The sequence below is a fragment of the Tachypleus tridentatus genome, chromosome 9 (genome assembly GCF_004210375.1).
Source record: "Tachypleus tridentatus isolate NWPU-2018 chromosome 9, ASM421037v1, whole genome shotgun sequence".
Taxonomy (NCBI): Eukaryota; Metazoa; Arthropoda; class Merostomata; order Xiphosura; family Limulidae; genus Tachypleus; species Tachypleus tridentatus.
Window position 1 is genome coordinate 10781271 of NC_134833.1, and position 25398 is coordinate 10806668.

General features: G+C 35.2%; 1 pseudogene across 1 annotated transcript in view; it reads left to right on the forward strand.

Annotated features, from left to right (window-relative positions):
- LOC143226992 (uncharacterized) overlaps window positions 1-25398 on the forward strand; it is a 42008-nt pseudogene that overhangs the window by 1084 nt on the left and 15526 nt on the right. Inside the window, exons 2-6 of the transcript XR_013014821.1 lie at window positions 1628-1745; window positions 2117-2205; window positions 19706-19843; window positions 23196-23313; window positions 23879-23948. The product of XR_013014821.1 is annotated as an uncharacterized LOC143226992 (transcript). The remainder of the gene's footprint in view (window positions 1-1627; window positions 1746-2116; window positions 2206-19705; window positions 19844-23195; window positions 23314-23878; window positions 23949-25398) is intronic.

The following is a 25398-nucleotide window of genomic DNA, read 5'->3' on the forward strand; positions in this document are numbered from 1 at the left end:
TTTATATTATAAAGGCCAAGTTAGGTGAAACAGTTAGGTTTTTATATTATAAAGGTCAAGTTAGGTGAAACAGACAGGTTTTTATATTATAAAGGTCAAGTTAGGTGAAACAGTCAGGTTTTATATTATAAAGGTCAAGTTAGGTGAAACAGTCAGGTTTTTATATTATAAAGCTCAAGTTAGGTGAAACAGTCAGGTTTTTATATTATAAAGGTCAAGTTAGGTGAAACAGTCAGGTTTTTATATTATAAAGGTCAAGTTAGGTGAAACAGTCAGGTTTTTATATTATAAAGGTCAAGTTAGGTGAAACAGTCAGGTTTTATATTATAAAGGTCAAGTTAGGTGAAACAGTCAGGTTTTATATATTATAAAGGTCAAGTTAGAGGAAACAGTCAGGTTTATGTATTATAAAGGTCAAGTTAGGTGAAACAGTAAGGTATTTATATTATAAATCTCACATTAGGTGAAACAGTAAGGTATTTATATTATAAAGCTGAAGTTAGGTGAAACAGACAGGTTTTTATATTATAAAGCTCAAGTTAGATGAAACAGTCAGGTTTTTGTATTATAAAGGTCAAGTTAGGTGAAACAGACAGGGTTTTGTATTATAAAGGTCAAGTTAGATGAAACAGACAGGGTTTTATATTATAAAGGTCAAGTTAGGTGAAACAGACAGGTTTTAGTATTATAAAGGTCAAGTTAGGTGAAACAGACAGTGTTTTATATTATAAAGGTCAAGTTAGGTGAAACAGACAGGTTTTTGTATTATAAAGGTCAAGTTAGGTGAAACAGACAGGTTTTTGTATTATAAAGGTCAAGTTAGGTGAAACAGACAGGGTTTTATATTATAAAGGTCAAGTTAGGTGAAATAGTCCGGTTTTTATAGTACAAAGGTCAATTTCAGTGAAACAGTGAGGTTTTTATAGTACAAAGATAAAGTTAGATGAAACAGGTTTTTATATTATAAAGGTCAGTTTAGGTCAAACATATTTTTTTTTATATTATAAAGCTCAAGTTTCTTAAACCAAGTATCAGGCAAACTTGTTTCTTTTGCATTTGTTCGTACTTTATCAAAAACACCAAGAATAAATACAGTGAACATGGTCAGTGTTAATGATGATTTTGTGTTGTATTAACCTTCATATTTTGAATTATTTTTTATTATCGGATTTTCTCTATTTATCGGTTGGGTGATTTTAACTCCAAGATAAACCACTAGAAACAGCTGTAAAATAAAACGATTTAAATGAAGATTCTGGCAATCTGTTGAATTAAACCAGTTGCACTGTAATTAGAATGCATGTACGTATGTATTTTTCTCTTTTATTTCAACAAGTCAAGAGTGCGTCTTTTAGACCTCAGTTTCTCATCATCCTATACACTTTGGTTATTCTATTGTATATTTACAAATATGTACTTTTCAGTTGACCATTTATCTGCTGAGTTATGAGGTTATGATCAGTACTGTTCAAGGTATTTATAAAATGTTAAAACTGGTATAATTATTCGATAAATAATTTTTTTTAAAAGTACGTAAATGTAACCATGCTTAGTGAAAAAAACCGAGAACTGAAACCAAAACGAAATAAATGTCTGGTAGCTTTTAATTGTTTGTAAATTGTTATAGGAAATTATTTTGCCAGTCACTTCATTATGGGAGGAGAAAGGTTCAAATAAACCAGCCAGAAGCTTATTTGTTTGGTGAAAACATGGATTTGAACTTTTAAGGGGGAAAGCCAACACCTGTGAGTATATTAGTGCAAGTTTCATTTCAAACCATTCACAATTTTACCAAATTTTGCTACTTTTTGTCAGAAACAAACATTTGAAATTAACAAGAAAGTGGACTTTGGGATGTTTGTTTAATAAACTATTTGTAAAAATGTGGCTCACATAAGGAAAGTGTTATCTTTCAGTGAGTGTAATTCACTACTAATATTTAGTTGCAAACACAAACAAACAAAAAACAACAAAATAATTTAATTAATTATTTAGGTTATGAAATTAGTACAAATTATAAAATAAGGAGGTATATTTGACGTGTGTCAGTATGCTATAATTTATATGCAGTATGTTAGAATGTGACCCTAATGAGGTGAACTTGTGTCATTTACAGTTTCCCTATCCAGCTCCGCAAGCATGTGAAGCTACTCGTCCACTGAGAAGTTTGATTAATATAAGAAAGGAGTCGCTACGGTTTGTTAAGTAAGCTTTCATTGTTTACAAGCAAACTGTATAAAGATATATTATGATGTACCTTAGATAAACTTAACTGTATGTGCAAGAGATTTAAAGCTACTGTTAATAGAGCCAGATGACTTATTCTGAGTATCTATAAGTAGAGATTTCATCAATTAGTGTCATGTAATTTAAACGAATAATCAAAATTATAATTACATTTATTAATCAACATTAGTGTTTCTGATTAGTACTGGTTTTGATTATTCCATCAGTTGGTTAATTGAAGTTGTGATTATATTGATTGTCAAGAAAATTGACAGATAAAAATTAGTGCTTTTAAATATTACTGTTAAGGGGAATCTGGTTGAAGTGTTTAAGATTGCAAAGAGAATTGACTGTCTTGATATGTTTCATGTTTAACAATGAGAACTAGGTGATTCAGATATATATTTTAGTGGGGTAGGTATCATCTTAAGCTTAGACAGTTTGATTTTTCTTAGAGGGAGGTTGGCCTTTATAGTGGGTTGTCTTTGGATGTTGTAGAGGGGGTATGTTTAAGTGGGTTTTACGTATCTATTTTCTGCTACAAGTGGGTTTTCTCGTCATCACTGAAGGTAAAGCTTGATAAGTATATAAATGGCTGAGTTGTTTTAATTTACTTTAGATGATGGAACAGCTGGGATGGACCACTAGGTTCTATGTTGATAAGTATATAAATGGCTGGCTCTGAGTTGTTTTAATTTACTTTAGATGATGGAACAGCTGGGATGGACCACTAGGTTCTATGTTGATAAGTATATAAATGGCTGGCTCTGAGTTGTTTTAATTTACTGATGGACCACCAGGTTGTTTTAATTTACTTTAGATGATGGAACAGCTGGGATGGACCACTAGGTTCTATGTTGATAAGTAATTGGCTGGCTCTGAGTTGTTTTAATTTACTTTAGATGATGGAACAGCTGGGATGGACCACCAGGTTGTTTTAATTTACTTTAGATGATGGAACAGCTGGGATGGACCACTAGGTTCTATGTTGATAAGTATATAAATGGCTGAGTTGTTTTAATTTACTTTAGATGATGGAACAGCTGGGATGGACCACTAGGTTCTATGTTGATAAGTATATAAATGGCTGAGTTGTTTTAATTTACTTTAGATGATGGAACAGCTGGGATGGACCACTAGGTTCTATGTTGATAAGTATATAAATGGCTGAGTTGTTTTAATTTACTTTAGATGATGGAACAGCTGGGATGGACCACTAGGTTCTATGTTGATAAGTATATAAATGGCTCTGAGTTGTTTTAATTTACTTTAGATGATGGAACAGCTGGGATGGACCACTAGGTTCTATGTTGATAAGTATATAAATGGCTGGCTCTGAGTTGTTTTAATTTACTTTAGATGATGGAACAGCTGGGATGGACCACTAGGTTCTATGTTGATAAGTATATAAATGGCTGAGTTGTTTTAATTTACTTTAGATGATGGAACAGCTGGGATGGACCACTAGGTTCTATGTTGATAAGTATATAAATGGCTGAGTTGTTTTAATTTACTTTAGATGATGGAACAGCTGGGATGGACCACCAGGTTCTATGTTGATAAGTATATAAATGGCTGAGTTGTTTTAATTTACTTTAGATGATGGAACAGCTGGGATGGACCACTAGGTTCTATGTTGATAAGTATATAAATGGCTGAGTTGTTTTAATTTACTTTAGATGATGGAACAGCTGGGATGGACCACCAGGTTCTATGTTGATAAGTATATAAATGGCTGGCTCTGAGTTGTTTTAATTTACTTTAGATGATGGAACAGCTGGGATGGACCACTAGGTTCTATGTTGATAAGTATATAAATGGCTGGCTCTGAGTTGTTTTAATTTACTTTAGATGATGGAACAGCTGGGATGGACCACTAGGTTCTATGTTGATAAGTATATAAATGGCTGAGTTGTTTTAATTTACTTTAGATGATGGAACAGCTGGGATGGACCACCAGGTTCTATGTTGATAAGTATATAAATGGCTGGCTCTGAGTTGTTTTAATTTACTTTAGATGATGGAACAGCTGGGATGGACCACCAGGTTCTATGTTGATAAGTATATAAATGGCTGGCTCTGAGTTGTTTTAATTTACTTTAGATGATGGAACAGCTGGGATGGACCACTAGGTTCTATGTTGATAAGTATATAAATGGCTGGCTCTGAGTTGTTTTAATTTACTTTAGATGATGGAACAGCTGGGATGGACCACTAGGTTCTATGTTGATAAGTATATAAATGGCTGGCTCTGAGTTGTTTTAATTTACTTTAGATGATGGAACAGCTGGGATGGACCACCAGGTTCTATGTTGATAAGTATATAAATGGCTGGCTCTGAGTTGTTTTAATTTACTTTAGATGATGGAACAGCTGGGATGGACCACCAGGTTCTATGTTGATAAGTATATAAATGGCTGGCTCTGAGTTGTTTTAATTTACTTTAGATGATGGAACAGCTGGGATGGACCACCAGGTTCTATGTTGATAAGTATATAAATGGCTGGCTCTGAGTTGTTTTAATTTACTTTAGATGATGGAACAGCTGGGATGGACCACCAGGTTCTATGTTGATAAGTATATAAATGGCTGGCTCTGAGTTGTTTTAATTTACTTTAGATGATGGAACAGCTGGGATGGACCACCAGGTTCTATGTTGATAAGTATATAAATGGCTGGCTCTGAGTTGTTTTAATTTACTTTAGATGATGGAACAGCTGGGATGGACCACTAGGTTCTATGTTGATAAGTATATAAATGGCTGGCTCTGAGTTGTTTTAATTTACTTTAGATGATGGAACAGCTGGGATGGACCACCAGGTTCTATGTTGATAAGTATATAAATGGCTGGCTCTGAGTTGTTTTAATTTACTTTAGATGATGGAACAGCTGGGATGGACCACTAGGTTCTATGTTGATAAGTATATAAATGGCTGGACCACCAGGTTCTATGTTGAGTTGTTTTAATTTACTTTAGATGATGGAACAGCTGGGATGGACCACTAGGTTCTATGTTGATAAGTATATAAATGGCTGGCTCTGAGTTGTTTTAATTTACTTTAGATGATGGAACAGCTGGGATGGACCACTAGGTTCTATGTTGATAAGTATATAAATGGCTGGCTCTGAGTTGTTTTAATTTACTTTAGATGATGGAACAGCTGGGATGGACCACTAGGTTCTATGTTGATAAGTATATAAATGGCTGGCTCTGAGTTGTTTTAATTTACTTTAGATGATGGAACAGCTGGGATGGACCACTAGGTTCTATGTTGATAAGTATATAAATGGCTGGCTCTGAGTTGTTTTAATTTACTTTAGATGATGGAACAGCTGGGATGGACCACTAGGTTCTATGTTGATAAGTATATAAATGGCTGGCTCTGAGTTGTTTTAATTTACTTTAGATGATGGAACAGCTGGGATGGACCACTAGGTTCTATGTTGATAAGTATATAAATGGCTGAGTTGTTTTAATTTACTTTAGATGATGGAACAGCTGGGATGGACCACCAGGTTCTATGTTGATAAGTATATAAATGGCTGGCTCTGAGTTGTTTTAATTTACTTTAGATGATGGAACAGCTGGGATGGACCACCAGGTTCTATGTTGATAAGTATATAAATGGCTGAGTTGTTTTAATTTACTTTAGATGATGGAACAGCTGGGATGGACCACCAGGTTCTATGTTGATAAGTATATAAATGGCTGGCTCTGAGCTTTAGATGATGGAACAGCTGGGATGGACTGAGTTGTTTTAATTTACTTTAGATGATGGAACAGCTGGGATGGACCACCAGGTTCTATGTTGATAAGTATATAAATGGCTGGCTCTGAGTTGTTTTAATTTACTTTAGATGATGGAACAGCTGGGATGGACCACCAGGTTCTATGTTGATAAGTATATAAATGGCTGGCTCTGAGTTGTTTTAATTTACTTTAGATGATGGAACAGCTGGGATGGACCACCAGGTTCTATGTTGATAAGTATATAAATGGCTGGCTCTGAGTTGTTTTAATTTACTTTAGATGATGGAACAGCTGGGATGGACCACCAGGTTCTATGTTGATAAGTATATAAATGGCTGGCTCTGAGTTGTTTTAATTTACTTTAGATGATGGAACAGCTGGGATGGACCACCAGGTTCTATGTTGATAAGTATATAAATGGCTGAGTTGTTTTAATTTACTTTAGATGATGGAACAGCTGGGATGGACCACTAGGTTCTATGTTGATAAGTATATAAATGGCTGAGTTGTTTTAATTTACTTTAGATGATGGAACAGCTGGGATGGACCACCAGGTTCTATGTTGATAAGTATATAAATGGCTGAGTTGTTTTAATTTACTTTAGATGATGGAACAGCTGGGATGGACCACTAGGTTCTATGTTGATAAGTATATAAATGGCTGAGTTGTTTTAATTTACTTTAGATGATGGAACAGCTGGGATGGACCACCAGGTTCTATGTTGATAAGTATATAAATGGCTGGCTCTGAGTTGTTTTAATTTACTTTAGATGATGGAACAGCTGGGATGGACCACTAGGTTCTATGTTGATAAGTATATAAATGGCTGAGTTGAGTTGTTTTAATTTACTTTAGATGATGGAACAGCTGGGATGGACCACCAGGTTCTATGTTGATAAGTATATAAATGGCTGGCTCTGAGTTGTTTTAATTTACTTTAGATGATGGAACAGCTGGGATGGACCACCAGGTTCTATGTTGATAAGTATATAAATGGCTGGCTCTGAGTTGTTTTAATTTACTTTAGATGATGGAACAGCTGGGATGGACCACCAGGTTCTATGTTGATAAGTATATAAATGGCTGGCTCTGAGTTGTTTTAATTTACTTTAGATGATGGAACAGCTGGGATGGACCACCAGGTTCTATGTTGATAAGTATATAAATGGCTGGCTCTGAGTTGTTTTAATTTACTTTAGATGATGGAACAGCTGGGATGGACCACCAGGTTCTATGTTGATAAGTATATAAATGGCTGGCTCTGAGTTGTTTTAATTTACTTTAGATGATGGAACAGCTGGGATGGACCACCAGGTTCTATGTTGATAAGTATATAAATGGCTGGCTCTGAGTTGTTTTAATTTACTTTAGATGATGGAACAGCTGGGATGGACCACCAGGTTCTATGTTGATAAGTATATAAATGGCTGGCTCTGAGTTGTTTTAATTTACTTTAGATGATGGAACAGCTGGGATGGACCACTAGGTTCTATGTTGATAAGTATATAAATGGCTGGCTCTGAGTTGTTTTAATTTACTTTAGATGATGGAACAGCTGGGATGGACCACCAGGTTCTATGTTGATAAGTATATAAATGGCTGGCTCTGAGTTGTTTTAATTTACTTTAGATGATGGAACAGCTGGGATGGACCACTAGGTTCTATGTTGATAAGTATATAAATGGCTGAGTTGTTTTAATTTACTTTAGATGATGGAACAGCTGGGATGGACCACCAGGTTCTATGTTGATAAGTATATAAATGGCTGGCTCTGAGTTGTTTTAATTTACTTTAGATGATGGAACAGCTGGGATGGACCACTAGGTTCTATGTTGATAAGTATATAAATGGCTGAGTTGTTTTAATTTACTTTAGATGATGGAACAGCTGGGATGGACCACCAGGTTCTATGTTGATAAGTATATAAATGGCTGGCTCTGAGTTGTTTTAATTTACTTTAGATGATGGAACAGCTGGGATGGACCACCAGGTTCTATGTTGATAAGTATATAAATGGCTGGCTCTGAGTTGTTTTAATTTACTTTAGATGATGGAACAGCTGGGATGGACCACCAGGTTCTATGTTGATAAGTATATAAATGGCTGGCTCTGAGTTGTTTTAATTTACTTTAGATGATGGAACAGCTGGGATGGACCACCAGGTTCTATGTTGATAAGTATATAAATGGCTGGCTCTGAGTTGTTTTAATTTACTTTAGATGATGGAACAGCTGGGATGGACCACCAGGTTCTATGTTGATAAGTATATAAATGGCTGGCTCTGAGTTGTTTTAATTTACTTTAGATGATGGAACAGCTGGGATGGACCACCAGGTTCTATGTTGATAAGTATATAAATGGCTGGCTCTGAGTTGTTTTAATTTACTTTAGATGATGGAACAGCTGGGATGGACCACCAGGTTCTATGTTGATAAGTATATAAATGGCTGGCTCTGAGTTGTTTTAATTTACTTTAGATGATGGAACAGCTGGGATGGACCACCAGGTTCTATGTTGATAAGTATATAAATGGCTGGCTCTGAGTTGTTTTAATTTACTTTAGATGATGGAACAGCTGGGATGGACCACCAGGTTCTATGTTGATAAGTATATAAATGGCTGGCTCTGAGTTGTTTTAATTTACTTTAGATGATGGAACAGCTGGGATGGACCACCAGGTTCTATGTTGATAAGTATATAAATGGCTGGCTCTGAGTTGTTTTAATTTACTTTAGATGATGGAACAGCTGGGATGGACCACCAGGTTCTATGTTGATAAGTATATAAATGGCTGGCTCTGAGTTGTTTTAATTTACTTTAGATGATGGAACAGCTGGGATGGACCACCAGGTTCTATGTTGATAAGTATATAAATGGCTGGCTCTGAGTTGTTTTAATTTACTTTAGATGATGGAACAGCTGGGATGGACCACCAGGTTCTATGTTGATAAGTATATAAATGGCTGGCTCTGAGTTGTTTTAATTTACTTTAGATGATGGAACAGCTGGGATGGACCACCAGGTTCTATGTTGATAAGTATATAAATGGCTGGCTCTGAGTTGTTTTAATTTACTTTAGATGATGGAACAGCTGGGATGGACCACCAGGTTCTATGTTGATAAGTATATAAATGGCTGGCTCTGAGTTGTTTTAATTTACTTTAGATGATGGAACAGCTGGGATGGACCACCAGGTTCTATGTTGATAAGTATATAAATGGCTGGCTCTGAGTTGTTTTAATTTACTTTAGATGATGGAACAGCTGGGATGGACCACCAGGTTCTATGTTGATAAGTATATAAATGGCTGGCTCTGAGTTGTTTTAATTTACTTTAGATGATGGAACAGCTGGGATGGACCACCAGGTTCTATGTTGATAAGTATATAAATGGCTGGCTCTGAGTTGTTTTAATTTACTTTAGATGATGGAACAGCTGGGATGGACCACCAGGTTCTATGTTGATAAGTATATAAATGGCTGGCTCTGAGTTGTTTTAATTTACTTTAGATGATGGAACAGCTGGGATGGACCACCAGGTTCTATGTTGATAAGTATATAAATGGCTGGCTCTGAGTTGTTTTAATTTACTTTAGATGATGGAACAGCTGGGATGGACCACCAGGTTCTATGTTGATAAGTATATAAATGGCTGGCTCTGAGTTGTTTTAATTTACTTTAGATGATGGAACAGCTGGGATGGACCACCAGGTTCTATGTTGATAAGTATATAAATGGCTGGCTCTGAGTTGTTTTAATTTACTTTAGATGATGGAACAGCTGGGATGGACCACCAGGTTCTATGTTGATAAGTATATAAATGGCTGGCTCTGAGTTGTTTTAATTTACTTTAGATGATGGAACAGCTGGGATGGACCACCAGGTTCTATGTTGATAAGTATATAAATGGCTGGCTCTGAGTTGTTTTAATTTACTTTAGATGATGGAACAGCTGGGATGGACCACCAGGTTCTATGTTGATAAGTATATAAATGGCTGGCTCTGAGTTGTTTTAATTTACTTTAGATGATGGAACAGCTGGGATGGACCACCAGGTTCTATGTTGATAAGTATATAAATGGCTGCTGAGTTGTTTTAATTTACTTTAGATGATGGAACAGCTGGGATGGACCACCAGGTTCTATGTTGATAAGTATATAAATGGCTGAGTTGTTTTAATTTACTTTAGATGATGGAACAGCTGGGATGGACCACCAGGTTCTATGTTGATAAGTATATAAATGGCTGAGTTGTTTTAATTTACTTTAGATGATGGAACAGCTGGGATGGACCACTAGGTTCTATGTTGATAAGTATATAAATGGCTGAGTTGTTTTAATTTACTTTAGATGATGGAACAGCTGGGATGGACCACCAGGTTCTATGTTGATAAGTATATAAATGGCTGAGTTGTTTTAATTTACTTTAGATGATGGAACAGCTGGGATGGACCACTAGGTTCTATGTTGATAAGTATATAAATGGCTGAGTTGTTTTAATTTACTTTAGATGATGGAACAGCTGGGATGGACCACTAGGTTCTATGTTGATAAGTATATAAATGGCTGAGTTGTTTTAATTTACTTTAGATGATGGAACAGCTGGGATGGACCACCAGGTTCTATGTTGATAAGTATATAAATGGCTGAGTTGTTTTAATTTACTTTAGATGATGGAACAGCTGGGATGGACCACTAGGTTCTATGTTGATAAGTATATAAATGGCTGGCTCTGAGTTGTTTTAATTTACTTTAGATGATGGAACAGCTGGGATGGACCACTAGGTTCTATGTTGATAAGTATATAAATGGCTGAGTTGTTTTAATTTACTTTAGATGATGGAACAGCTGGGATGGACCACTAGGTTCTATGTTGATAAGTATATAAATGGCTGAGTTGTTTTAATTTACTTTAGATGATGGAACAGCTGGGATGGACCACCAGGTTCTATGTTGATAAGTATATAAATGGCTGAGTTGTTTTAATTTACTTTAGATGATGGAACAGCTGGGATGGACCACTAGGTTCTATGTTGATAAGTATATAAATGGCTGAGTTGTTTTAATTTACTTTAGATGATGGAACAGCTGGGATGGACCACCAGGTTCTATGTTGATAAGTATATAAATGGCTGAGTTGTTTTAATTTACTTTAGATGATGGAACAGCTGGGATGGACCACTAGGTTCTATGTTGATAAGTATATAAATGGCTGAGTTGTTTTAATTTACTTTAGATGATGGAACAGCTGGGATGGACCACCAGGTTCTATGTTGATAAGTATATAAATGGCTGGCTCTGAGTTGTTTTAATTTACTTTAGATGATGGAACAGCTGGGATGGACCACTAGGTTCTATGTTGATAAGTATATAAATGGCTGAGTTGTTTTAATTTACTTTAGATGATGGAACAGCTGGGATGGACCACCAGGTTCTATGTTGATAAGTATATAAATGGCTGAGTTGTTTTAATTTACTTTAGATGATGGAACAGCTGGGATGGACCACTAGGTTCTATGTTGATAAGTATATAAATGGCTGAGTTGTTTTAATTTACTTTAGATGATGGAACAGCTGGGATGGACCACCAGGTTCTATGTTGATAAGTATATAAATGGCTGGCTCTGAGTTGTTTTAATTTACTTTAGATGATGGAACAGCTGGGATGGACCACCAGGTTCTATGTTGATAAGTATATAAATGGCTGGGACCACCAGGTTCTATGTGAGTTGTTTTAATTTACTTTAGATGATGGAACAGCTGGGATGGACCACCAGGTTCTATGTTGATAAGTATATAAATGGCTGAGTTGTTTTAATTTACTTTAGATGATGGAACAGCTGGGATGGACCACCAGGTTCTATGTTGATAAGTATATAAATGGCTGGCTCTGAGTTGTTTTAATTTACTTTAGATGATGGAACAGCTGGGATGGACCACCAGGTTCTATGTTGATAAGTATATAAATGGCTGAGTTGTTTTAATTTACTTTAGATGATGGAACAGCTGGGATGGACCACCAGGTTCTATGTTGATAAGTATATAAATGGCTGGCTCTGAGTTGTTTTAATTTACTTTAGATGATGGAACAGCTGGGATGGACCACCAGGTTCTATGTTGATAAGTATATAAATGGCTGAGTTGTTTTAATTTACTTTAGATGATGGAACAGCTGGGATGGACCACCAGGTTCTATGTTGATAAGTATATAAATGGCTGGCTCTGAGTTGTTTTAATTTACTTTAGATGATGGAACAGCTGGGATGGACCACTAGGTTCTATGTTGATAAGTATATAAATGGCTGAGTTGTTTTAATTTACTTTAGATGATGGAACAGCTGGGATGGACCACCAGGTTCTATGTTGATAAGTATATAAATGGCTGGCTCTGAGTTGTTTTAATTTACTTTAGATGATGGAACAGCTGGGATGGACCACTAGGTTCTATGTTGATAAGTATATAAATGGCTGAGTTGTTTTAATTTACTTTAGATGATGGAACAGCTGGGATGGACCACCAGGTTCTATGTTGATAAGTATATAAATGGCTGGCTCTGAGTTGTTTTAATTTACTTTAGATGATGGAACAGCTGGGATGGACCACTAGGTTCTATGTTGATAAGTATATAAATGGCTGAGTTGTTTTAATTTACTTTAGATGATGGAACAGCTGGGATGGACCACCAGGTTCTATGTTGATAAGTATATAAATGGCTGGCTCTGAGTTGTTTTAATTTACTTTAGATGATGGAACAGCTGGGATGGACCACTAGGTTCTATGTTGATAAGTATATAAATGGCTGAGTTGTTTTAATTTACTTTAGATGATGGAACAGCTGGGATGGACCACCAGGTTCTATGTTGATAAGTATATAAATGGCTGGCTCTGAGTTGTTTTAATTTACTTTAGATGATGGAACAGCTGGGATGGACCACTAGGTTCTATGTTGATAAGTATATAAATGGCTGGCTCTGAGTTGTTTTAATTTACTTTAGATGATGGAACAGCTGGGATGGACCACCAGGTTCTATGTTGATAAGTATATAAATGGCTGGCTCTGAGTTGTTTTAATTTACTTTAGATGATGGAACAGCTGGGATGGACCACCAGGTTCTATGTTGATAAGTATATAAATGGCTGGCTCTGAGTTGTTTTAATTTACTTTAGATGATGGAACAGCTGGGATGGACCACCAGGTTCTATGTTGATAAGTATATAAATGGCTGGCTCTGAGTTGTTTTAATTTACTTTAGATGATGGAACAGCTGGGATGGACCACCAGGTTCTATGTTGATAAGTATATAAATGGCTGGCTCTGAGTTGTTTTAATTTACTTTAGATGATGGAACAGCTGGGATGGACCACCAGGTTCTATGTTGATAAGTATATAAATGGCTGGCTCTGAGTTGTTTTAATTTACTTTAGATGATGGAACAGCTGGGATGGACCACCAGGTTCTATGTTGATAAGTATATAAATGGCTGGCTCTGAGTTGTTTTAATTTACTTTAGATGATGGAACAGCTGGGATGGACCACCAGGTTCTATGTTGATAAGTATATAAATGGCTGGCTCTGAGTTGTTTTAATTTACTTTAGATGATGGAACAGCTGGGATGGACCACCAGGTTCTATGTTGATAAGTATATAAATGGCTGGCTCTGAGTTGTTTTAATTTACTTTAGATGATGGAACAGCTGGGATGGACCACCAGGTTCTATGTTGATAAGTATATAAATGGCTGGCTCTGAGTTGTTTTAATTTACTTTAGATGATGGAACAGCTGGGATGGACCACCAGGTTCTATGTTGATAAGTATATAAATGGCTGGCTCTGAGTTGTTTTAATTTACTTTAGATGATGGAACAGCTGGGATGGACCACCAGGTTCTATGTTGATAAGTATATAAATGGCTGGCTCTGAGTTGTTTTAATTTACTTTAGATGATGGAACAGCTGGGATGGACCACCAGGTTCTATGTTGATAAGTATATAAATGGCTGGCTCTGAGTTGTTTTAATTTACTTTAGATGATGGAACAGCTGGGATGGACCACCAGGTTCTATGTTGATAAGTATATAAATGGCTGGCTCTGAGTTGTTTTAATTTACTTTAGATGATGGAACAGCTGGGATGGACCACCAGGTTCTATGTTGATAAGTATATAAATGGCTGGCTCTGAGTTGTTTTAATTTACTTTAGATGATGGAACAGCTGGGATGGACCACCAGGTTCTATGTTGATAAGTATATAAATGGCTGGCTCTGAGTTGTTTTAATTTACTTTAGATGATGGAACAGCTGGGATGGACCACCAGGTTCTATGTTGATAAGTATATAAATGGCTGGCTCTGAGTTGTTTTAATTTACTTTAGATGATGGAACAGCTGGGATGGACCACCAGGTTCTATGTTGATAAGTATATAAATGGCTGGCTCTGAGTTGTTTTAATTTACTTTAGATGATGGAACAGCTGGGATGGACCACCAGGTTCTATGTTGATAAGTATATAAATGGCTGGCTCTGAGTTGTTTTAATTTACTTTAGATGATGGAACAGCTGGGATGGACCACCAGGTTCTATGTTGATAAGTATATAAATGGCTGGCTCTGAGTTGTTTTAATTTACTTTAGATGATGGAACAGCTGGGATGGACCACCAGGTTCTATGTTGATAAGTATATAAATGGCTGGCTCTGAGTTGTTTTAATTTACTTTAGATGATGGAACAGCTGGGATGGACCACCAGGTTCTATGTTGATAAGTATATAAATGGCTGGCTCTGAGTTGTTTTAATTTACTTTAGATGATGGAACAGCTGGGATGGACCACCAGGTTCTATGTTGATAAGTATATAAATGGCTGGCTCTGAGTTGTTTTAATTTACTTTAGATGATGGAACAGCTGGGATGGACCACCAGGTTCTATGTTGATAAGTATATAAATGGCTGGCTCTGAGTTGTTTTAATTTACTTTAGATGATGGAACAGCTGGGATGGACCACCAGGTTCTATGTTGATAAGTATATAAATGGCTGAGTTGTTTTAATTTACTTTAGATGATGGAACAGCTGGGATGGACCACCAGGTTCTATGTTGATAAGTATATAAATGGCTGGCTCTGAGTTGTTTTAATTTACTTTAGATGATGGAACAGCTGGGATGGACCACCAGGTTCTATGTTGATAAGTATATAAATGGCTCTGAGTTGTTTTAATTTACTTTAGATGATGGAACAGCTGGGATGGACCACCAGGTTCTATGTTGATAAGTATATAAATGGCTGGCTCTGAGTTGTTTTAATTTACTTTAGATGATGGAACAGCTGGGATGGACCACCAGGTTCTATGTTGATAAGTATATAAATGGCTCTGAGTTGTTTTAATTTACTTTAGATGATGGAACAGCTGGGATGGACCACCAGGTTCTATGTTGATAAGTATATAAATGGCTGAGTTGTTTTAATTTACTTTAGATGATGGAACAGCTGGGATGGACCACCAGGTTCTATGTTGATAAGTATATAAATGGCTGGCTCTGAGTTGTTTTAATTTACTTTAGATGATGGAACAGCTGGGATGGACCACCAGGTTCTATGTTGATAAGTATATAAATGGCTGGCTCTGAGTTGTTTTAATTTACTTTAGATGATGGAACAGCTGGGATGGACCACCAGGTTCTATGTTGATAAGTATATAAATGGCTGGCTTCTATGAGTTGTTTTAATTTACTTTAGATGATGGAACAGCTGGGATGGACCACTAGGTTCTATGTTGATAAGTATATAAATGGCTGGCTCTGAGTTGTTTTAATTTACTTTAGATGATGGAACAGCTGGGATGGACCACCAGGTTCTATGTTGATAAGTATATAAATGGCTGGCTCTGAGTTGTTTTAATTTACTTTAGATGATGGAACAGCTGGGATGGACCACCAGGTTCTATGTTGATAAGTATATAAATGGCTGAGTTGTTTTAATTTACTTTAGATGATGGAACAGCTGGGATGGACCACTAGGTTCTATGTTGATAAGTATATAAATGGCTGGCTCTGAGTTGTTTTAATTTACTTTAGATGATGGAACAGCTGGGATGGACCACCAGGTTCTATGTTGATAAGTATATAAATGGCTGAGTTGTTTTAATTTACTTTAGATGATGGAACAGCTGGGATGGACCACTAGGTTCTATGTTGATAAGTATATAAATGGCTGAGTTGTTTTAATTTACTTTAGATGATGGAACAGCTGGGATGGACCACCAGGTTCTATGTTGATAAGTATATAAATGGCTGGCTCTGAGTTGTTTTAATTTACTTTAGATGATGGAACAGCTGGGATGGACCACCAGGTTCTATGTTGATAAGTATATAAATGGCTGGCTCTGAGTTGTTTTAATTTACTTTAGATGATGGAACAGCTGGGATGGACCACCAGGTTCTATGTTGATAAGTATATAAATGGCTGAGTTGTTTTAATTTACTTTAGATGATGGAACAGCTGGGATGGACCACCAGGTTCTATGTTGATAAGTATATAAATGGCTGGCTCTGAGTTGTTTTAATTTACTTTAGATGATGGAACAGCTGGGATGGACCACCAGGTTCTATGTTGATAAGTATATAAATGGCTGAGTTGTTTTAATTTACTTTAGATGATGGAACAGCTGGGATGGACCACTAGGTTCTATGTTGATAAGTATATAAATGGCTGAGTTGTTTTAATTTACTTTAGATGATGGAACAGCTGGGATGGACCACCAGGTTCTATGTTGATAAGTATATAAATGGCTGGCTCTGAGTTGTTTTAATTTACTTTAGATGATGGAACAGCTGGGATGGACCACCAGGTTCTATGTTGATAAGTATATAAATGGCTGAGTTGTTTTAATTTACTTTAGATGATGGAACAGCTGGGATGGACCACCAGGTTCTATGTTGATAAGTATATAAATGGCTGGCTCTGAGTTGTTTTAATTTACTTTAGATGATGGAACAGCTGGGATGGACCACCAGGTTCTATGTTGATAAGTATATAAATGGCTGGCTCTGAGTTGTTTTAATTTACTTTAGATGATGGAACAGCTGGGATGGACCACCAGGTTCTATGTTGATAAGTATATAAATGGCTGGCTTGAGTTGTTTTAATTTACTTTAGATGATGGAACAGCTGGGATGGACCACCAGGTTCTATGTTGATAAGTATATAAATGGCTGAGTTGTTTTAATTTACTTTAGATGATGGAACAGCTGGGATGGACCACCAGGTTCTATGTTGATAAGTATATAAATGGCTGGCTCTGAGTTGTTTTAATTTACTTTAGATGATGGAACAGCTGGGATGGACCACCAGGTTCTATGTTGATAAGTATATAAATGGCTGAGTTGTTTTAATTTACTTTAGATGATGGAACAGCTGGGATGGACCACCAGGTTCTATGTTGATAAGTATATAAATGGCTGGCTCTGAGTTGTTTTAATTTACTTTAGATGATGGAACAGCTGGGATGGACCACTAGGTTCTATGTTGATAAGTATATAAATGGCTGAGTTGTTTTAATTTACTTTAGATGATGGAACAGCTGGGATGGACCACCAGGTTCTATGTTGATAAGTATATAAATGGCTGGCTCTGAGTTGTTTTAATTTACTTTAGATGATGGAACAGCTGGGATGGACCACTAGGTTCTATGTTGATAAGTATATAAATGGCTGAGTTGTTTTAATTTACTTTAGATGATGGAACAGCTGGGATGGACCACTAGGTTCTATGTTGATAAGTATATAAATGGCTGGCTCTGAGTTGTTTTAATTTACTTTAGATGATGGAACAGCTGGGATGGACCACCAGGTTCTATGTTGATAAGTATATAAATGGCTGAGTTGTTTTAATTTACTTTAGATGATGGAACAGCTGGGATGGACCACTAGGTTCTATGTTGATAAGTATATAAATGGCTGGCTCTGAGTTGTTTTAATTTACTTTAGATGATGGAACAGCTGGGATGGACCACTAGGTTCTATGTTGATAAGTATATAAATGGCTGAGTTGTTTTAATTTACTTTAGATGATGGAACAGCTGGGATGGACCACCAGGTTCTATGTTGATAAGTATATAAATGGCTGGCTCTGAGTTGTTTTAATTTACTTTAGATGATGGAACAGCTGGGATGGACCACTAGGTTCTATGTTGATAAGTATATAAATGGCTGAGTTGTTTTAATTTACTTTAGATGATGGAACAGCTGGGATGGACCACCAGGTTCTATGTTGATAAGTATATAAATGGCTGGCTCTGAGTTGTTTTAATTTACTTTAGATGATGGAACAGCTGGGATGGACCACCAGGTTCTATGTTGATAAGTATATAAATGGCTGGCTGAGTTGTTTTAATTTACTTTAGATGATGGAACAGCTGGGATGGACCACCAGGTTCTATGTTGATAAGTATATAAATGGCTGGCTCTGAGTTGTTTTAATTTACTTTAGATGATGGAACAGCTGGGATGGACCACCAGGTTCTATGTTGATAAGTATATAAATGGCTCTGAGTTGTTTTAATTTACTTTAGATGATGGAACAGCTGGGATGGACCACCAGGTTCTATGTTGATAAGTATATAAATGGCTGGCTCTGAGTTGTTTTAATTTACTTTAGATGATGGAACAGCTGGGATGGACCACCAGGTTCTATGTTGATAAGTATATAAATGGCTGGCTCTGAGTTGTTTTAATTTACTTTAGATGATGGAACAGCTGGGATGGACCACCAGGTTCTATGTTGATAAGTATATAAATGGCTCTGAGTTGTTTTAATTTACTTTAGATGATGGAACAGCTGGGATGGACCACCAGGTTCTATGTTGATAAGTATATAAATGGCTGGCTCTGAGTTGTTTTAATTTACTTTAGATGATGGAACAGCTGGGATGGACCACCAGGTTCTATGTTGATAAGTATATAAATGGCTGGCTCTGAGTTGTTTTAATTTACTTTAGATGATGGAACAGCTGGGATGGACCACCAGGTTCTATGTTGATAAGTATATAAATGGCTGGCTCTGAGTTGTTTTAATTTACTTTAGATGATGGAACAGCTGGGATGGACCACCAGGTTCTATGTTGATAAGTATATAAATGGCTGGCTCTGAGTTGTTTTAATTTACTTTAGATGATGGAACAGCTGGGATGGACCACTAGGTTCTATGTTGATAAGTATATAAATGGCTGGCTCTGAGTTGTTTTAATTTACTTTAGATGATGGAACAGCTGGGATGGACCACCAGGTTCTATGTTGATAAGTATATAAATGGCTGGCTTGAGTTGTTTTAATTTACTTTAGATGATGGAACAGCTGGGATGGACCACCAGGTTCTATGTTGATAAGTATATAAATGGCTGGCTCTGAGTTGTTTTAATTTACTTTAGATGATGGAACAGCTGGGATGGACCACTAGGTTCTATGTTGTTCCAAAACATTATGTTAAAATAAGAATTTAATTTAGTACTAATGAGTGTTACAGTGTAATTGTTTTATGTAATTGACTCTATTATGTTTTAATCCACATGAGTGGGCATATTCAAGCAATATATATCAAAGGTTCAAAGTATCATACGAAGGTTACTGAAGTCAAGTTTTTAAAAATTCATATGTAAAGCTTCTAATTGTTGCAAAAAATGTAGTTTTTGAATAAATCTTGTCATGATTTCATGTAGGTAATTTTGGTTTTTATTCCAGGCCACCAGTAGATGCTGATGATGGAACTGGTAGATCAAGTACTTCCTATAATATAGAATTTACTTTTGATTCTGATGTACGATGTGCTATTACTATATATTACTTCTGTACAGAGGAAGTAACAACACAAGGATACTTGTGAGTATCTGTGGATCTCTTTGTATTAGTTTTTTTGTGCTGGATTCTTTACAGTAGGTGTCTGTAATTTGTTGGTGATATGTGTCAACAATAAAAGGACAACACACAATACATTTGTTTTCAAATACTGTATTCAATACAAGACAAATGTTTGTAGAATATCTTGTCACACTATTGATTGTCACAATTGTCTCCAGTTGTTTAAATAATGGCCTCCTTTTTGTCAAAGGCAAACAGGTGGGTTCTAGAACTTTTGACAAGACAAATTATTACTCTATCTCTGTTACTGTTTTCAATAATATAAAACTATTCTGTAGTTTGTTTTTTTTTACAAAGTGACCTGTCTTGGCCATGTTTTAATGGACTAGTATTTGGTAAAATACAGTCACATTTCAATTATTTTAAATTATTTTATGTATATAAATAAATACTATTTACAAGTAAGTTCTTAAACTTATTTTTATTAAAACAGAACAGTAAATAAAGAAGTAAAGCACATAATTATCTCTTGTACTTTATGACCTTTGTATTTGTTTGCTGCTTGTTTTAGCTTGCTAAGCCTTCAGAATGGATTTACACTTGGGGATGTGAAGTTAAATAATATTTTAATGTTTTATATAGATATACATGAATACACCAAATAAATCATGAATTACTCCATAAATACCATAGAATACCATTATAAATTATCAACTTAAGTAACTAAGCTGTGTTTTGTATCTACAAAATATGAAACACAAACAGCATAAAGATTCAACTTGCCATATTTAAGGTTTGTTTTGAAAGAAAGAGAGGACACTGTTATATTTGAAAATAGTTGATAAAAGTCACTCATGGGACATTCTAAGCTTCTGATTGGTTATTCACATACCATGTATATAGGTAAGTATATATATAAGGAACTGTTTCCAAAACTGAAATAGGTTTAAGTGGGGGCAGCTGCTGTGTTTGATTTACTAACTGCAGTGATAGGTCAGCAAATACAAAAGTTAAACTTTATTATTTTATATTTCAGCTTGCCAATATTGGTAATTTGTTTTTGTACAAAACTAAAGACTTTGTATTCTGATGTCACAAACATGTAATTTGAACCAGTGTTGCATTCAACATACCATGTAATGCACACAAATCGATGTTTAGGTGTGTTTGTTTATTATTTACTCTTAAATTAAGAATTTAACTAATGTAAATATGAAGATACCATAATCTATAGTTTGATACCAAATTTAAGGAGATAAATTCATAAAATAATATTTCAGTAAAGTGTGTGAGATCATTACATAAATAACAAGCTGTAGAAAATTCAGTATTGGTCCTTTTCTCATCTTTAAAAGGTTTCAATAAGTTTAAAAATCTTTTAAAGTTTTTCATTGTCATTCCTTATTATTTTTGAGTATTCCAATAGAGTTTATTATGCTAATGCATTTTATAAGAATGCCTTATTAAACTTTTGATTATGATGAAAGTGTGAGGCTATACTCACATTGAAAGTGAATTTCTGACGCATTTACTGACTTGTCAAGTTTATCTGGATTTAGATTGTGATTAGAAGTCAGTCAAATAGAAATATTAGCATCAAAACTTAGCTTGTTATCACTTGGAAAATGATTAAAGATGAATGTAGTTGGTGTGACCAGCTTTAGAACTACTTTGTAATCATGAGGCTCTATGTACTATAACTCTCAACAAAATAAATGCATTTTCATAAAATGTAATAAGATATTAGTGAGCCTCACAAGTTTGTTGTACACAAAAAAAATCAGATATGCTAGAGTAGTTTTTCATAAATATGATAAGACCATTTGAAAACCATCTTAGGATTTGAAAAACCACTCTTCTCTCTCCAGAAAAGGGTGTTTGGTGCTTAGATAATTCCAGTAATGATAAATTTTAATACATCACCAATCAAAAGCTTTCTTTTTACATAGGTGTTATTGCACCCTAACTGTATTATTTACCAGAATTCATTGTTAAGGTTTTAAAAATATTCTTGAAGTAAAAAAGTATCTCAGAACGACTGGTATGGGTATTAACACTTTTAATTCAAGTGGGTTTCTCATTAGTAAAAAGTGTTAATATTCATAACAGCCGTTCTGAGATACGTTTTTGAAAATACGTTCTTTGAATGCACAGGTAACCAAAACTTTCATTTATGCTGCATGCTCTTACATACACAGTGATTAATGTTTTTAAAAGATATAAAATGGCTTTTACGTAACTTGGTTATTTGCACTATATTGACCTTGGGGCTTGGAAGCTTACAAAACCTTAAGGTGGTCCTTTTTCTTTTTTTTTTTCCATAAAGATGTATTTGGAATCTTGTTGATTAGGTCCTTTCAGTGTGATTTGTATCAGATTTTTAAAGTGGGTCAGTAATTTAAAAAAAAAAAAAAAAATCTAAGGAACATTAATAACTGGTACAACCAGAGCAAATGAAGAGCAAACACTGAGAATTTGGGGTAAATATCAGCTCATGGCTGATAGTTGGCAGGGTTTTGCAAAGTTTGTTTGGCTATAACCTTAAAGAATAAACTTCATTTGTTAATGTCCCCATTAATACAGTGGTATGTCTCTGAACTCACACCACTAGAAACCGGTTTCGATGTCCGTGGTGGGCAGAGCACAGAGAGCCCATTTGTGCTTAACTTCAAACAAACAAACATTTGTCAATATTTGCAGCTCTGTGCTACCACTTCAGTTATTGTTTCATTAGCATTCTTGTGAGATTGGCATAAAATCTAAAGCTTCTGTTCTGCTCCTTAAAACTGAAATATTTCTGGTCTCAGGGAAGCTGAATAGTATTATAAACATCGCCAAGAGGCGACAAGGTCAGGAAAGAACTTGCAAGGTACATGTGACATGCCAGGTTTCACGTGTGCTAACACAACTTCTGTTTACTATTGGTGTCGTGTTCAGGTTCAACAGTGATTTTCTAATGATACTTAGGATTTACTAATCATTATTAACTTGTAGTTACAGAAAAATAACAGCATAAATGAATTGTTGGAAAATGCAAAAATATTTCCATATTATGATAAAACCATCTCTTATGCTAATAACCAGCATAAAATTCATGGATTATATGTAAAGTGCATGAAATTTTACTACGTACCAAATAGAAGCTATGTAGTAAGTCAATATCAGTTAGTCGTGAACTTGGCCGAATATTTTCTGTTTTCTTTGTAATAACTGTATTATTATGAAACAAACCCCATTTCTATTGGGATGTATAATATTTATTTTTAGTATCCATACTTTGTTGACCATCTAAGTTAAAGTACACATTTTGAAATTCAGTGGTATTTATGTTTCCATACAAAAAAAACATTAAACAAATACTTCTTGAAAATAGCTGTAAGCCGAGAGATCCCACAATGAATTCAGAAACTTACCATTACAAATGTGGAGTCAACCAGCAGTTTGTTCAGGTCTCTCATACATTTGATCCATCTAAATATTCAGAAGATGATGTGAGTATGTGATGTAGTAGTTGTTAATATTAATAACTGGGATTTATATGTGCTATGTCTCTATATTAATACTTGTGGTCTTCTACAAACTTGTCTTTTTATGATTTTGGTGCTAAGTTAACTTTATGGGAGAAGATTTATTTGATAAATATATATATATTCAGTTTATTTTTATGTTGTAATAAGAAAAGTAATCTCTGTGTTGAACATATTGACTAGTTTAATACTGAAGAAACAGAATGAATGTTGAGAAAAGAATATCTGAATTTGTTATACATAATAGATGAATCCATGTTGTAAATTTGAGTTTGATTTTTGTTGGTAACTGAACTACATAATTCTTACTCTACATTTGCAGTTTCCTGATTTAAAAAAAATATTGAAATATAGAATTCTATAAACAGTGATTTCAATGTAACAAGATATGTGTGTTATATTTCAACTGTGTAACAAAGTCTGTGAACATTGTTGCTTTAAGCAAAACAACAGTATTAGGGACTTTCTGTAATTCATAATTTTTAGAACTGTTTTACGTGAGTATAAAGACATACTGTTATTTTTACAGTTGAACTGCAGATTTGAAGACGAGATATTTCTTCCTGTAGTAGTTCAGTGTGTTGTTGAAGAAGGTGAAGGTGAGTATTAGGTCATTTAAAATGTTCAATAGAATAAACTTATGGCAGCAGTTTCACAACTTCTATTTATATAAGACTAGTGCAGGAAATACAGTTTAGTCTTAGCTTACAACTGGGACATATATACAACTTCTATTTCTAAAAGACTAGTGCAGGAAATACAGTTTAGTCTTAGCTTACAGCTGGGACGTATATACAACTTCTATTTCTATAAGACTAGTGCAGGAAATACAGTTTAGTCTTAGCTTACAACTGGGACATATATACAACTTCTATTTCCATAAGACTAGTGCAGGAAATACAGTTTAGTCTTAGCTTACAGCTGGGACGTATATACAACTTCTATTTATATAAGATTAGTGCGGGAAATACAACTTAGTCATAGTTTACAGCTGGGACGTATATACAACTTCTATTTCTATAAGACTAGTGCAGGAAATACAGTTTAGTCTTAGCTTACAGCTGGGACGTATATACAACTTCTATTTCTATAAGACTAGTGCAGGAAATACAGTTTAGTCTTAGCTTACAACTGGGACGTATATACAACTTCTATTTCTATAAGACTAGTGCAGGAAATACAGTTTAGTCTTAGCTTACAGCTGGGACGTATATACAACTTCTATTTCTATAAGACTAGTGCAGGAAATACAACTTAGTCATAGTTTACAGCTGGGACGTATATACAACTTCTATTTCTATAAGATTAGTGCAGGAAATACAACTTAGTCATAGTTTACAGCTGGGACGTATATACAACTTCTATTTCTATAAGACTAGTGCAGGAAATACAGTTTAGTCTTAGCTTACAGCTGGGACGTATATACAACTTCTATTTCTATAAGACTAGTGCAGGAAATACAGTTTAGTCTTGGCTTACAGCTGGGACGTATATACAACTTCTATTTCTATAAGACTAGTGCAGGAAATACAGTTTAGTCTTGGCTTACAGCTGGGACGTATATACAACTTCTATTTCTATAAGACTAGTGCAGGAAATACAGTTTAGTCTTAGTTTACAGCTGGGACGTATATACAACTTCTATTTCTATAAGACTAGTGCAGGAAATACAGTTTAGTCTTAGCTTACAGCTGGGACGTATATACAACTTCTATTTCTATAAGATTAGTGCAGGAAATACAACTTAGTCATAGTTTACAGCTGGGACGTATATACAACTTCTATTTCTATAAGACTAGTGCAGGAAATACAGTTTAGTCTTAGCTTACAGCTTAGACTACATCTCGGTTATGTATTTCCCAGTTCGCTGGAAAATATACATTGCAGCTGCACTGGATGTGTTAATCTTTGTTTATGTATTACAGTCATAAAGACTGTTATAGCCAGTTTTCAATATTACTGTGCTTCAGTCATTTAATGTAGATCCATTTGTACTTGGTGAATTTTTTATTTCTGTTTTGTAAGTCTGTTATGAATTAACGTATGCTA